Here is a 13,168-nt window from a genome sequence, read left to right on the forward strand (position 1 = left end):
GTGGTTATATTCAATGGAGGCAGATAATGACTGAAAGAAGGCACAGATAAGACTTCTGCTCCACTGATAATGCTCTAGTCTTCTTCTGGTAGAGACTGGAGAAGTGTTCATTTTGTGAACTGCGTACTACAAACTGTGTACCTAAGATTTGTGTAGGTATAATGCACTTAACTAAAAAGTAACCAAAACATGCACAGTAGTTAGAAATAAATCATCTGGACAGCTAAACATTCCATAACAATGGGGGCAGAGGGCACCTGGACTAGAAGGTTCTGAAGACAACTTTCAACTGGGATTCGCTCACGGCAGCTGCCTTCGGGGCTGTCTCACCGCTCTCTCTCTGGTCTGTCTTCCACATCCCATGTGGATTTGCAGCAAGTGGTTAAATCTGTTTTTATCAATTTAACCCCGAAGTTACCACATTCAAGACCAAACTTCACCATCTCTCATTTCTCCCTTTGTGCAGTTCTCCCCGAAGTTTCTATCACAGATATACGGATCATCAACTTCCTGCTGCTGAAGGTAGAAACCTCATCCCTGGGGTGGCATTATGAGGTTCCTGGAGGTTCTCCCTCAGAAACTTTCCTCAAGTCCATGGGTCTCTTCTCCAGCCACATTGCTTTCATTTTTCCTCTTTTGTTCATTCATTCATTCATTGACCTACTGTGTATTTGTGAAATGTGGAGGGCATGCTGGCCCCTATGAGAGGGGCTGAGGAGTGTGGAGGCAAGTCAGACATGGTCTCCACCAACCAAAGCCCTTGACTTTCACCTGGACTCTCTAGTTGCTTCCTAGGTAGGTGAGATTCCTACACAGTCTCACCAACGTTTCTCTCCCCACTTCACTCCTCTCTCTGCACTGCCACCAATTCACGACTCCCTTCTCCAACATACATGTACATATTGCACACATGGGTAAAGTACATACACATTGTTTAAGTAAGCAAGACAAACTCATTAAAGAAAATTTGGAAAATATATAAAAGAATACAAAAGGGAAAGACCCTATCATTCATATTCCTAACACTCAAAGATTTTTAATAATGTGACCATTTTATTTATCATTTTTGAAACGATGGCTGTCTTTTTAGTATACAAGTCTGATCATTTTCCTCTCTTCTTAGAAGGTGTCAAGTTATTCCACTGCCTAAGGGACAGTGGTCATGGTCTGTGGATGCGGTGTTCTGTGCCACCCTGTCTCTGCTCACACCGTTCCCAATGCCCACAGTGCTCTCCCCTTCCCTCTCCAGCCTCAAAAACTCCCACTCACCCTTCAAGGCCAGGTTCAAATTTCACTTCTGCTAGACCCTACTTATGTGACACCCTTTACAACATGCTGTAATTACATGGCAAGCAGCAGAGCTGTTAATGCTGACGCTGGAGTCAAACTGCCTGGGTTCAAGTCAGATCTGTGACTTGCCGGCTGTGTGCCTGCACCAATTATTTAATCTGCCTTTGCCTCAGCCTCATGGATAAAAGGATAAAATACTAGAACTCCACTCAGAGTAATTCTATGAAGACTAAATGAGGTGATCCGGTTAAAGGGTCACTTAGCACAATGCCAGGCACATAATAAGTTCTAAGAACATGTTACTTATTATAATTGTCAGATGTCTATCTCTTCCCCCTAGACCCTGCACACCCCACAGGAAGGATTTCTTTTTCATCTTTTACCTCCTACTCCACGCTCAGTTTAAAGTGATTTATAAATGTGTGAGAAATAAGTGAATGATCTGCCAAACTTCTTGACATATCCTCTTGCTATACATACTTTCATAGTGAAAAAAAAGAGGAGGAGGAAGATGGGGAGAAAAAAGGAAGTAGAAAAGAGATGAAAGAAGAGAAGAAGAAGAGGAAGAGGAGGAAGGGAGGAGGAGAGGGGTGGGGAGGGGGAGGAGGATGTGGGGAGGAGAAAAAGAAATAAAGAGGAAAAGGAGGAGGAAGAAATGAAGGAAAGCAAGGAGTTGCCACTACCGACGATGGTATTTGATTTTTGTGTGCGCAGAAAACAGGCATCCATCACAGTACTCCAGCCTGCCAGCTCTTTGGAACTCAGGAGTACGTTGGTCCATAATCTTGGTACAAAGCTCAGCATTACGTTCTGGCCCCTGGACAACTGAATTGCATACCTGGATCTCTTCCCAGAGAAAGGACCATGAGACGGAGGACCACCCCAGGATTCGAGTCTACGAGGACTGCACAGGGCCGACCCAGGAAGCTCCAGGTCACCTGGGCAAGAAGAAGGTGTACCAGGCATCCTATGCAGGGCATAATCTCATCCTCAAATTACCCAGGACAGATGCAGCACTTGATGTGTGGAATATTTAACGTTTCCCTTGCAGCAGAAGTACCTTGGCAAAACCTGCTTCCACTGACTCCAGATATACTGACTTCTACTTCTATTCTAGAGTCGGTGATAAATCCCCAAGAACTCATTAGTGGTTTCTAGCACATGTAAAAGTACAGAAAGCCTTTGTTTTTGATTAGGGAGGCTACATAAATTTTTAACTGATTATTAAGAAATAAACGCCAACCTTTGCAGAAAAAACACATTCCTCTCTGCCTCTGACTGAATACCAAGGAGGCCTTCGGAGCCTTCACCCCAGCTGAGGCCAGGCATGGGGGCCCGCTCCACCCCGACAGCTGTTCTCAAGGGCAGTTCACTCATCACCAGAGACCCGGAGTCTCTGAGCCAGGGGTCACAGTCCTCAGGGGTCAAAACCCACAAAGAGAACACAGGCCTTCCTGGTGGCTGGCAGCACCACAGCCTTGGAGATTTTTGCAAAACCATTAAACCATGGACTTGGAAAGCAGTCACGTCTGAGTTTGAATTCCAGCTCTACCACTTACTAGCTATGTGGCCCGGGGCAAGTTGCCTCATCTCTCCGAGTTTCCTCATTTGTAAACTGGGGATAATAATAGCAACCACTCCTGAGGGCTGTGGTGAGGATTAAACAGATAATGCACAGAAAGGATTCAGGATAGCACTTGGTACACACAAGGTATACTCGGGGAATGAGAGCTTTTGTTACTATTATTTAGGAATCATTTTCTCAGCCTCCGGATTTTTTCCCCTAATGTTTCCACTGAGAGAGAAAATCAAATTTGAGGCTGAGGATGCAGAATTGGAAATGATAATAAATAGCAAACGTTTAGGAGCATTTACAATGTTCCAGGCACTGTATAGGAAGTATTTACATATTTTCTCTCAGTTAATCCTCACAACAATTTATCACCCAAGTACTACCACGGACCCCATTTTACAGTGGGGTGTTTGAGGCCCACGGGAGCGAAATTATTCACTTTGGGGAGAGGGTGAGGAAGGAAATTGTTTGGTGGGCTGAGTGGTAATGGGCAGGGAGGTTGGAGTGTTTTTCTTTTAATTGTGGAGGAAAGGAAAGGGAATATTAAGAAGTATCTCTGTGGGTTACAAATTAGTTCCCTTTAATGTTCTTTCAGAGATACAAGTTAAGGTTGGAATTCCTTTTTAATTAGTGGCTCCATCCTTGTTTTGAGACCACCTCGGGTTCAGAGGGCATAGTTAAGTAGGAGGGAAGCATTTTCACCAAAATCATAAGGGGGTCTCCTACCAAGGCAAAAACTCCTCTTAAAGGCAACCTGACCAATGAACTCCCTGCAGTCAGTACAGCAACATGCGATGCAGAGCACACCCGAGTCAGAAAAGAGCCAACTGAGGTCTCCAGAGACTCAGCTACACTCAACCGGGGTGATCCTCCCTAAGCTTCTCCCAGCGCACAGCTCCTTTTTGTTCTTTTATTCTTTCCCCCTCCCTTTAATAATGAATGTGTGACTCAGAGGTTTAATGAGTTAACCAGGAGAAGTTAACCAGAAGGGAAGCCCAATGAGTAAATGCATAATTAAACTTACGAATGGACAGAGGAATATAATCATTGTGGGAGACGGGGAGCTCACAGGAATGACTCAGGGGTTAGACTGGTTAGAAAAGGGCCTTTGGGACTTAAATTATTTCTGGTGATGATCTGGACATTGAAGGAAAATTCTGGAACCCTTCCACAGTCCAAAGAGACAGAGGAGCCACCCAGGACCCCTCCCTTCCCTCCTCAAATGATCTAGACTGGTAGCCAGGAGTTACTCCCAGAAGCTGAACAATAGCAATGGCTGAATTTGCCAAGGGAGTCATTACCCCTTTGGTGCTGACAGCACAAGGCTCTAGTGTCAATTACTTCCCTGGTATAAATATCCTGGGGGAAATTATAAGTTAGGAGAAGGTGCAAAGCTATGACAGCATCACACTGGATTTTCTCTCTTGAGCCCAAACCTAGAAATATTTTGCATTTGTGGAGGCCTGGCTGGGGAGAGAGACCAAGCAAGATGAGCACACACTGCCTTTAGGGGAAGGAGGCTGGGCTGTTGTAGTTCCTAGAAGTCCACACACCATCTTGCAGCTGATTACCCGTTCCCGTACGGTCAGGATTAGACAGAAAGAGTCCAGGGGGCTGTGAGTTTTTAGGAGAAATGCAGGCTGATCCAAAACAAGAAATATAACACTCCTTGTATCAGGATCTCTGTAAAACGACAGCAACGGGAAACACGTTCTGCCTATGAATCCATTCCAGGAGTTTCTGTAACTACAGCCGCCCCAGGTCAGCTATGCTAATAGACCAGCGGTACAACTTCATGCCAAATATCAAATGATTTAAATATGATGTCTTAATGTCTTATTCCCATCCAAGTGTGCTTGGCGTTCATAGCAGGCAAAGGCTACCCTATCTTTCCTTCTAGAACACAGAAGCAATTGCTTTGGCAATGCGGAGGGGCACGGACAACTCAAAAGTATTTCCACTATTGGAAGTAAAAAGAGGTATGGGCCCAAAAGTTATGAATGGAATTTGAAAGTCATTTTTCGTTTTTGTTTGAATATAAGGTGATACAGTTTTGGACATCTTTATTGGAGCATAATTGCTTTACAATGTTATGTTAGCTTCTGCTGTATAACAAAGTGAATCAGCTATACGTATACATATATCCCCATATCCCCTCCCTCTTGCGTCTCCCTCCCACCCTCCCTATCCAATCCCTCTAGGTGGTCACAAAGCACCGAGCTGATCTCCCTGTGTTAGGCAGCTGCTTCTCACTAGCTATCTATTTTATATTTGGTAGTGTATATATGTCAATGCTACTCTCTCACTTCGTCCCAGCTTACCCTTCCCCCTCCAAAAATCTTTTTAAAAAATGGTTCTGATGAAGCTAGGGGCAGGACAGGAATAAAGACGCAGATGTAGAGAATGGACTTGAGGACACGGGCACGGGGAAGGGTCATACAGTTTTACAGCACTACTGGAAACAAATTACTAAAGCTACAATATCAACTATGAAGGAGGGGGAATTACAAGGTCTTTTCATTTACATACATTCTCCAAACTCCTTTCTCTGTTCTCAGGTTGACAGGAAGTGAATCCCTCAGGTCGTCAAAAAGCCTTACAAGGAGTAGGGATGAGGCCTAAAATTTTCTTTTAGTAAAAATTGTATGCCTATTTTGTAAAAGAAAGAAATATATATATATATATACATTTAGAATGTAACTTTACATATGAAATTAATTATATTAGCATGAAAGGATCCAGTGATTTATTTTTCTTTACTCAATAAAGCAAGGGAAGTTATTTAGGTTTTTACCATTGTTTCTAAAAATCTACCTCCCACTAATCTGTAAGCCACTATAAACAGAAGTTAAAAGAACAGTCCTGTGTCCCAAGGAAACTTAGTTTTGCCAGAAAAAAAAATCTTTATGCAAGTAGCTAAAAGTTCATTTTATCAAATAACGTGGAATACAATCCAAAATTGTACTATACTAACCCTGATCCGACCCCCAAAGTCATTAATTCCCTGAGACACTGCTAAGTAAGTAGGTGGTAGTTTCTCATCAATAGCTCTCAATAAACACAAAGCATATTCAGCACAGCCTTAGTCTGCTACAAGTGCTGCCGCCCACATAAATAAATTGCTCACACAAGTGAATGAACTCTGAGCCAACTGGGTCCTTCATGTTCCCGTCAATCCAGAAGCACCTGGGAGAACTCATCAACCAAGGAGAAACTGCGCAAGAGAAAGCAAAAGTTCAAAATGCAGTGATCCCTATTGTCTAGATTGGACACAGAAAGAAAAACTCAGAACTCCAGTGGAGGAGGAGGTTTCAGAAGGGTTTGTTCATGGTCCAGATCTATTCTTAGCTAAGGGTAAGATGAATACCTAAAAGATTATAATACAATGCAACAATCCTCCCAGATTTAGCCAGCTCGAGGTCTGAATCACTCCCTGAGTCAGGGCAGGACACAGTACCCGCCCCTGTCCTTGAACAGTTACCTGAGTCAGAGCCTATTTTGAAAAACTAAAACCGATCTACATCTGGCATTTCAAGGGCGAGCCAATTCACCCACATGGAATCAACCACAGGTGACTTTTTCTTCTATTCATAGATACCCTGGAAATAGGTCCAAAAGCACAGAAGAGGCAACGGGGCGCAGCGGAAATAGCACCTATAAACTCCTGGACTCATTGGCTCTGAGACCTTGAAAAATTATTTAGCCCCTCTGAACATACACTTCTCATCTGTAGAATGGGTGGCTTGGAAGGCTGCCAGTTTTCAGTGTGGCCCAAGAATGTGCTAGGGCAGGGTCATGAGTGGAGCTGCCACAATGGCAGAGACATAGGCTACACATGAGCCCAACATAGGCTCCCACTCTCCAAGCCTTCTCTAGCTACTGCTGCTGCTAAACGTTCAATCTGCCGGGCACAAAGGCTAATACTGAGCCCCCAATACGGTACATCCTTAGAGGAGACCAGCTGTCTAGCTGGCAATGAGCTGACTCCCTTCTACCCTGAAAAGGGTAATATTTCATCTTCATTCAGATTGACAAATATTCTGGGTACAGATTTATCTTTCCTGCCTGTAGGCCTCAGCCACCGCCACCACCCAAGGACTCACAGAGTGTCCAATTGACTGCTATGTTGAAAGCCTGATCTTGCATAAATTCAGTTTGGACAAAGAAATCCACTTTGCAGCAAAGAAGATGCACATAGGCAGATGACCGTATGATCCGCTGGTCCTACTACTTAGCAATCCTTCAGAAACTGATGGCTTGATAGAACATTGGAACAACCTCTTGAAAGCACAGCTGAGGTGGCTTAGACATAATACCTGCACAGGTGAGACACTATTCTTTGGGAGCCAGCATACACTAAATAACGAGCCATTATATGGGGCCGGTTCCCAATAAACAGAATACACAGGTCTGGGAACCAAGCAGGGCAGAGGGAAGGAGTAAGAGTAACCTTAATCACTATTATTCCCAGTGTCACTTGTGAAATCTGTTTCTGGTACTCAACACTTTAGGCTTTGTGGGTCTAGAGATGCTTCCGTCATGGGACACGGTTTTTGCTAAAATTAAAGCTATAGCTGCTGTCTGCCTGGTTACTCTAGGCTCTTCATTCCAATGGCAGGCAAAGAAATGGAGTTGCCTTACTGGCAAGGGGGTTTGACCATGATCATCATAAGGAAGTAGGGATGCTGCTACTGGGGCAGGAAGGAATATGGATGACATGTGATAGCTATGACAGGTGATCCACGGGGTGTGTCTTGGTACTTCAATGCCCAGTCTTAACTGTAAATTGGAAAGTTACATCAACCACAGCCTGATAAGGGCATGGTAACCAGGGGCTCAGACCCCTCAGGGATGAAAGTCTGGCTCACTTTACCAGACAAGCCACCTTGGTCAGCAGAAGTGCTAGCCAAGGGAGGAAATTCTAGAAAGGATAGCAGACAAGGGAGAGGATGGGTATAAGTTATGGCCTCAGGACCCACTACAACAATGGAAGCTGTAGTTTATCCCACTAACCCCCAAATTCTGACCAAGAAGAATCCTGTAGAAGTTGTGAGAAGACAGAGTAAACTTAAAGTAAGAAGCAGGTGGATCTGAATGATACAAGGGGTAGACTGTAGCAGACGCTATTGGTGTCCCACTCAGATCCCCATTTACCAGGCAGGTGTACCCATCCTTCTGCTGACGCAGGTATTGGCTGCTTATGGCTCACACCTGTACTCCTCTCTGGAGGATTCCTCTTAGCTAATGGGAGCTGCCTTTTCTAGAAATGCCTCTCCCTCCTCCTGCAAGGGACACCTATGACTGAATGATCCAGGGAAATAAAAGTTCAACCCCCTTGCCTCATGGTAGTAAACGCTCTATGGTACAATTCACACTCTAGAAGCGCCTCACGGGATTAAGCTGTCTTAGTCAGTTTGGGCTGCTATAACAAGGTACCATAGACTGGGTAACTTATAAACTACAGAAATTGGTTTCTCACATCTCTGAAAATCCAAGATCAGAGTCCACATGGTTGTGTTCTGATGAAAGCTCTCTTACAAGTTACAGGCTGCTGTCTTCCGATATCCTTATATGGTGGAAAAAGGGCTAGAGAGCTCTCTGGAATCTCTCTTATAAAGGCATTCCCATTCAGGATGATGATCTAATTACCTCCCCAAAGCCCCACTTCTTTATACCACATTAAGGGTTAGGATTTCAACACATGAATCTGGGGGGACACAAACACTCAGTCCTTAACATAGGCTGAAGCCAGACTTCTAAAACCACCACTAGTTTCTTCCTGTCCTACACTGCTTCTCTCATCCCATTAGGTGTTTTCATAAGAGCAGTCACTCAATACATCTCTTGCACATGCTCCCATCTAGGCCACGTTTCTGGGTACCCAACCTAGTATAGTTATCCAGTATATATTTCTGTGCATCCCACATAAAGTGCTGAAGGCATGTGATAGTTTGGGTTTGTGTTTAGCAAATATCTACTCTCCTCCCCTCCACTGTGGGCAGAGAATCACCCCCTGCCCCACTGCAGCAGACTGTATTTTCCCTAAACGGCTGCAAAACTGTCTCCCATCCCTCATGTGCTTCTTACAATGTGACCTTAACACCCCTCACATCAAGAGTTGGGAACTGTATCTCTTCCCTTGAAAGTGGGCAGGCTTTTGTGACTGTTTCAACCAAAAGAGAGAGGCAGAGGTGATGCTATGTGACTTCCAAGACTGGTCATAAAGGACAATGGAGCTTCTACTTGGTTCTCCAGAACAAAGGTGCTAGAGCTCTAAACCACCCTGTAAGCAGTCTGACAGCCCTACAGCCACCAAGCTGAGAAAGGCCAATCTAGCCCACGCAGAGAACAGGTGGAGAAGCCTGAGAATATTGGTCAGCCCCCTGCTATGCCAGCCCCAGGCATTATCTGACTGCAACTGTATCAGGGACCCTGAGCCAGGACCACCCGGTGGAGCCCTTCCTGAATTCCTGACCCAGAGGAGACATGAGAGACAATAAAATGATTGTTATTATTTAAGCCACTAAGGTTCAGGGAAATTTTTCCCATAGTAATAGTAACCAGGACACCTACTGATGCTGAACGTAGTCACATCACTTGTTTTGGCCAATGGGATTCTGCACCTTGTACTTCTGCCGTCACCACGAGAAGAGCATGTCTTGGATGCAAGCGTGCCACAGACACAGGAGAAGTGAGAGATGTGTGTAGCAGACATAAACAAAACCTGCAACCTGGGGCCAGCCCTGCCCAGATCAGTCTGAGATTTTATGGGATTTTGTTTTGTTATATAACATCATGGCAATAACTGATCCAAGAGGAAACAGGAAAACATTCCCTGTTTCCAAGGCTGGGACACTTCATAATCCGTAATTAAAGGGGCTTCATGATGATTACCAATAAAAATAGTGAAAATAGCAGCATTTTCCAATAACATCTTTATCCTGAAATTTCAATATTCCTCTTCTTTCTTTTCTCCTTTCAGTTAAGCCCAGTTAGTGACACAGGTCCATTTTCTGAGGCCCTAATGACACATAACAAATGACCTTGTGGGCCTTCATTAATAGGCCTCCATAGAATGAAACGTTGTCAGGTGCCCTCAGTGCCTCAAAAAGAAGACAATGGATAGACAGAAAATCTTCTCAGCAACCATTAACCAGAATGAGAGGTACCAGAAACCAAGAATTAATTTACAAGTCCCTTGAGTTAAGAGATCAGAAATCCCATCAAAAAGGGACAGATAGTGATCCATCCTAGAAGTATGTTAGAGTTATAAGCAAAATGCATCGATGATTTATTTAAGCCAGGAATATAGAAAATAAACTTAAGTCTAAAATCGACAGGACTGTAAATATTCACCCACGGATGTTCAGGACCAAAGTGAAGAGCCATGCAAAACAAGAGAAGGAGCCAGGGACCAAGTGTCTAGATGAAACCAGACCTAAAATCTGGGGCTTATTCAGGGTCAGTCTTGGCCAAAAGGGCTCAGCTTTCCTGGGTCCAGCGATCCAAATGAATATTTGAAGGTAATTCACAGTACACAGAGAATAATTACTACCTAATGCCTTTTGAAAATGGAATATAACTTGATTGGGGGAAGGAAATTTCATATCAAATTATTCAACAATTCATGTTTTGAGGTTAATGTTAACCTCACGAAACCCTTGTCATTTGTCAGAACTGTACTTGCTGGGTACCTCTGGGGCTTCACTGGACCATGAGTATATGAAAGTTATTATGTATCTTTCTTTGGTCCATAAAGTGGGACCAGATGGGATACTGGAACTCTTACTCATCTTTGAATGACTCTGGGGATACTGACTTGAGTCTACATTCAAACTCACTTCATCACACTTACCAGAGTAGCAAAGGTATTGAGAGTATCAGTGTCTTAGAAAGACAACCTTGAAAATTCTCTAAGAGAAGGATGCCCTAGAGTCTGGCCAAACTCAAATCAAGCCTCTTATTACGACCACCCTAGATGTGGAGGCACACGAAACCCACCATTGCAGGATTTCTCAACACCAGCACAATTGACACTCTGAACCAGACAACTCTTCACTGTGCGGGCCTCTCCTATGCACTGCAGGATGTTTATTTACTACTATCCCTGGCATCTACCAACTACTTGGATGCCAACAGCACCCTCACCCCCCATACCGGTTATCACAGCCAAAAATGCCTCCAAACATTGCCAAATGTCCCCTGTGGGGCAAAAATCACCCCAGCTGATGACCAATGCATTAGTGTGGCCCAGTCTTAAAGGGCCAGCTTCCTAAGAATGAAAGAGAAGCAAAAAGTCTTTGAGATTTAAGGGGATAACCAATGAGATGAGGTTATATAGCAGCAGTAGCTCTCAAACATTTTTGTCTGCCTGATGGATTCAGATTCACAAGCATAACACTCTCATGGACGTATTCAGATTCTGACACACTATGACTACAGGTAAAGCGCAAAACTCTACCAGTTTATTCTGACTCAAGAAAGAATATTAAAATGCAAGGGGGTAAAAATTTTGTTTCTATGGGGCTCCCCTGGTGGCGCAGTGGTTGAGAATCTGCCTGCTAATGCAGGGGACACGGGTTCGAGCCCTGGTCTGGGAGGATCCCACATGCCGTGGAGCAACTAGGCCCGTGAGCACAACTACTGAGCCTGTGCGTCTGGAGCCTGTGCTCCGCAGCAAGAGAGGCCGCGATAGTGAGAGGCCCGCGCACTGCAATGAAGAGTGGCCCCTGCTTGCCACAACTAGAGAAAGCCCTCGCACAGAAACGAAGACCCAACACAGCAAAAATTAATTAATTAATTAATAAACTCCTACCCCCAACATCTTAAAAAAAATTTTTTTTTGTTCCTATGGATTGAATGGTATCCCTCAAAAAAAGTTGTGTTGATACAGATGGCCAATAGGCACATGAATAGATGCTCAACATCACTAATTATTAGAGAAATGCAAATCAAAACTACAATGAGTTATCACCTCACACCAGTCAGAATGGCCATCATCAAAAAGTCTACAAATAATAAATGCTGTAGAGGGTGTGGAGAAAATGGAATCCTCCTACATTGTTGGTGGGAACGTAAATTAGTGTAGCCACTATGGAGAACAGTATGGAGATTTCTTTAAAAACTAAAAATAGAGTTGCCATATGATCCAACAATCCCACTACTGGGCATATATCCAGAGGAAACTCTAATCTGAAAAGATACACGCACCTCAATGTTCATAGCAGTGCTATTTACAATAGCCAAAACATGGAAACAAACTAAATGTCCATCGACAGATGAATGGATAAAGATGTGGTATAGGGAATTTCCTGGTGGTCCAGTGGTTAGGACTCCGCGCTTCCGCTGCCGAGGGTGCAGGTTCAATCCCTGGTTGGGGAACTAAGATCCAACAAGCCGCATGGTACAGCCAAAAAAAAAGAGATGTGGTATTTATATACAATGGAATACTACTGTACAGATTTCAGAGGGAGGATGGCCCTCTTGACACCTTGATCTTGGACTTTCAGCCTCCAGAGCTGTGAAACAATAAATTTCTGTTGTTCTAAGCTACCCAGTTTGTGATACTTCATTACTGCAGCCTTAGGAAACTAACACAGATTTGATCTAGGAAAAATTATAAACCTGATTTAATTTTTAAAAGTCAGTGAATTCCACACTAAGACCTGTACATAGCTGTTTACAGTAGCTTTATTTGTAATTGCCAAAACGTAGAAGTAAACAAGATGTCCTTCAGTAGGTGAATGGATAAACTGTGGTACAGCCGAACAATGGAATGTTTTTCAGAGCTAAAAAGAAAAAAAAAGAGCTGTCAAGTCATGAAAAGACATGGAGGAACATTAAATGCATATTAGTAGGTGAGAGAAGCCAATCTGAAAAAGCTACATACTGTATGATTCCAACAATATGACATTCTTCCTGGAAAAGGCAAAACTATGGAGACAGTGAAAAGATCAGTGGCTGCCAGGAGTCAGGGGAGGGGAGATGAATAGGTAGGGCACAGAGGATTCTTAGGGCACTGCAAACACTTTGGATGATAACATAATGATGGATATACGTCATTAGATATTTGTCCAAATCCACAGCGTGTATACACCAAGAGTGAACCCTAATATCAACTGCAGACTTTGGGTGATTAGATGTGCCAATGTAGGTTCATCCTTGGCAACAAATGTACCTCTCCGGTGGGGGAAGTTTATAATGGAGGCGGGGAGTATGTAGTATTGATATATCTCTGTACCTTCCTCTCAATTTTGTTATAAACCTAACACTGCTCCAAAAAATAAAGTCTCTAAAGAATTAGTG

General features: G+C 43.7%; 1 protein-coding gene across 1 annotated transcript in view; it reads right to left on the reverse strand.

The window, feature by feature from the left end:
• Positions 1-13,168, reverse strand: part of HIVEP3 (HIVEP zinc finger 3) — a 512,038-nt gene that overhangs the window by 446,822 nt on the left and 52,048 nt on the right. The gene's annotated exons all lie outside the window — the stretch shown is intronic.

This window comes from Phocoena sinus, chromosome 1 (genome assembly GCF_008692025.1).
Source record: "Phocoena sinus isolate mPhoSin1 chromosome 1, mPhoSin1.pri, whole genome shotgun sequence".
Classification (NCBI taxonomy): domain Eukaryota; kingdom Metazoa; phylum Chordata; class Mammalia; order Artiodactyla; family Phocoenidae; genus Phocoena; species Phocoena sinus.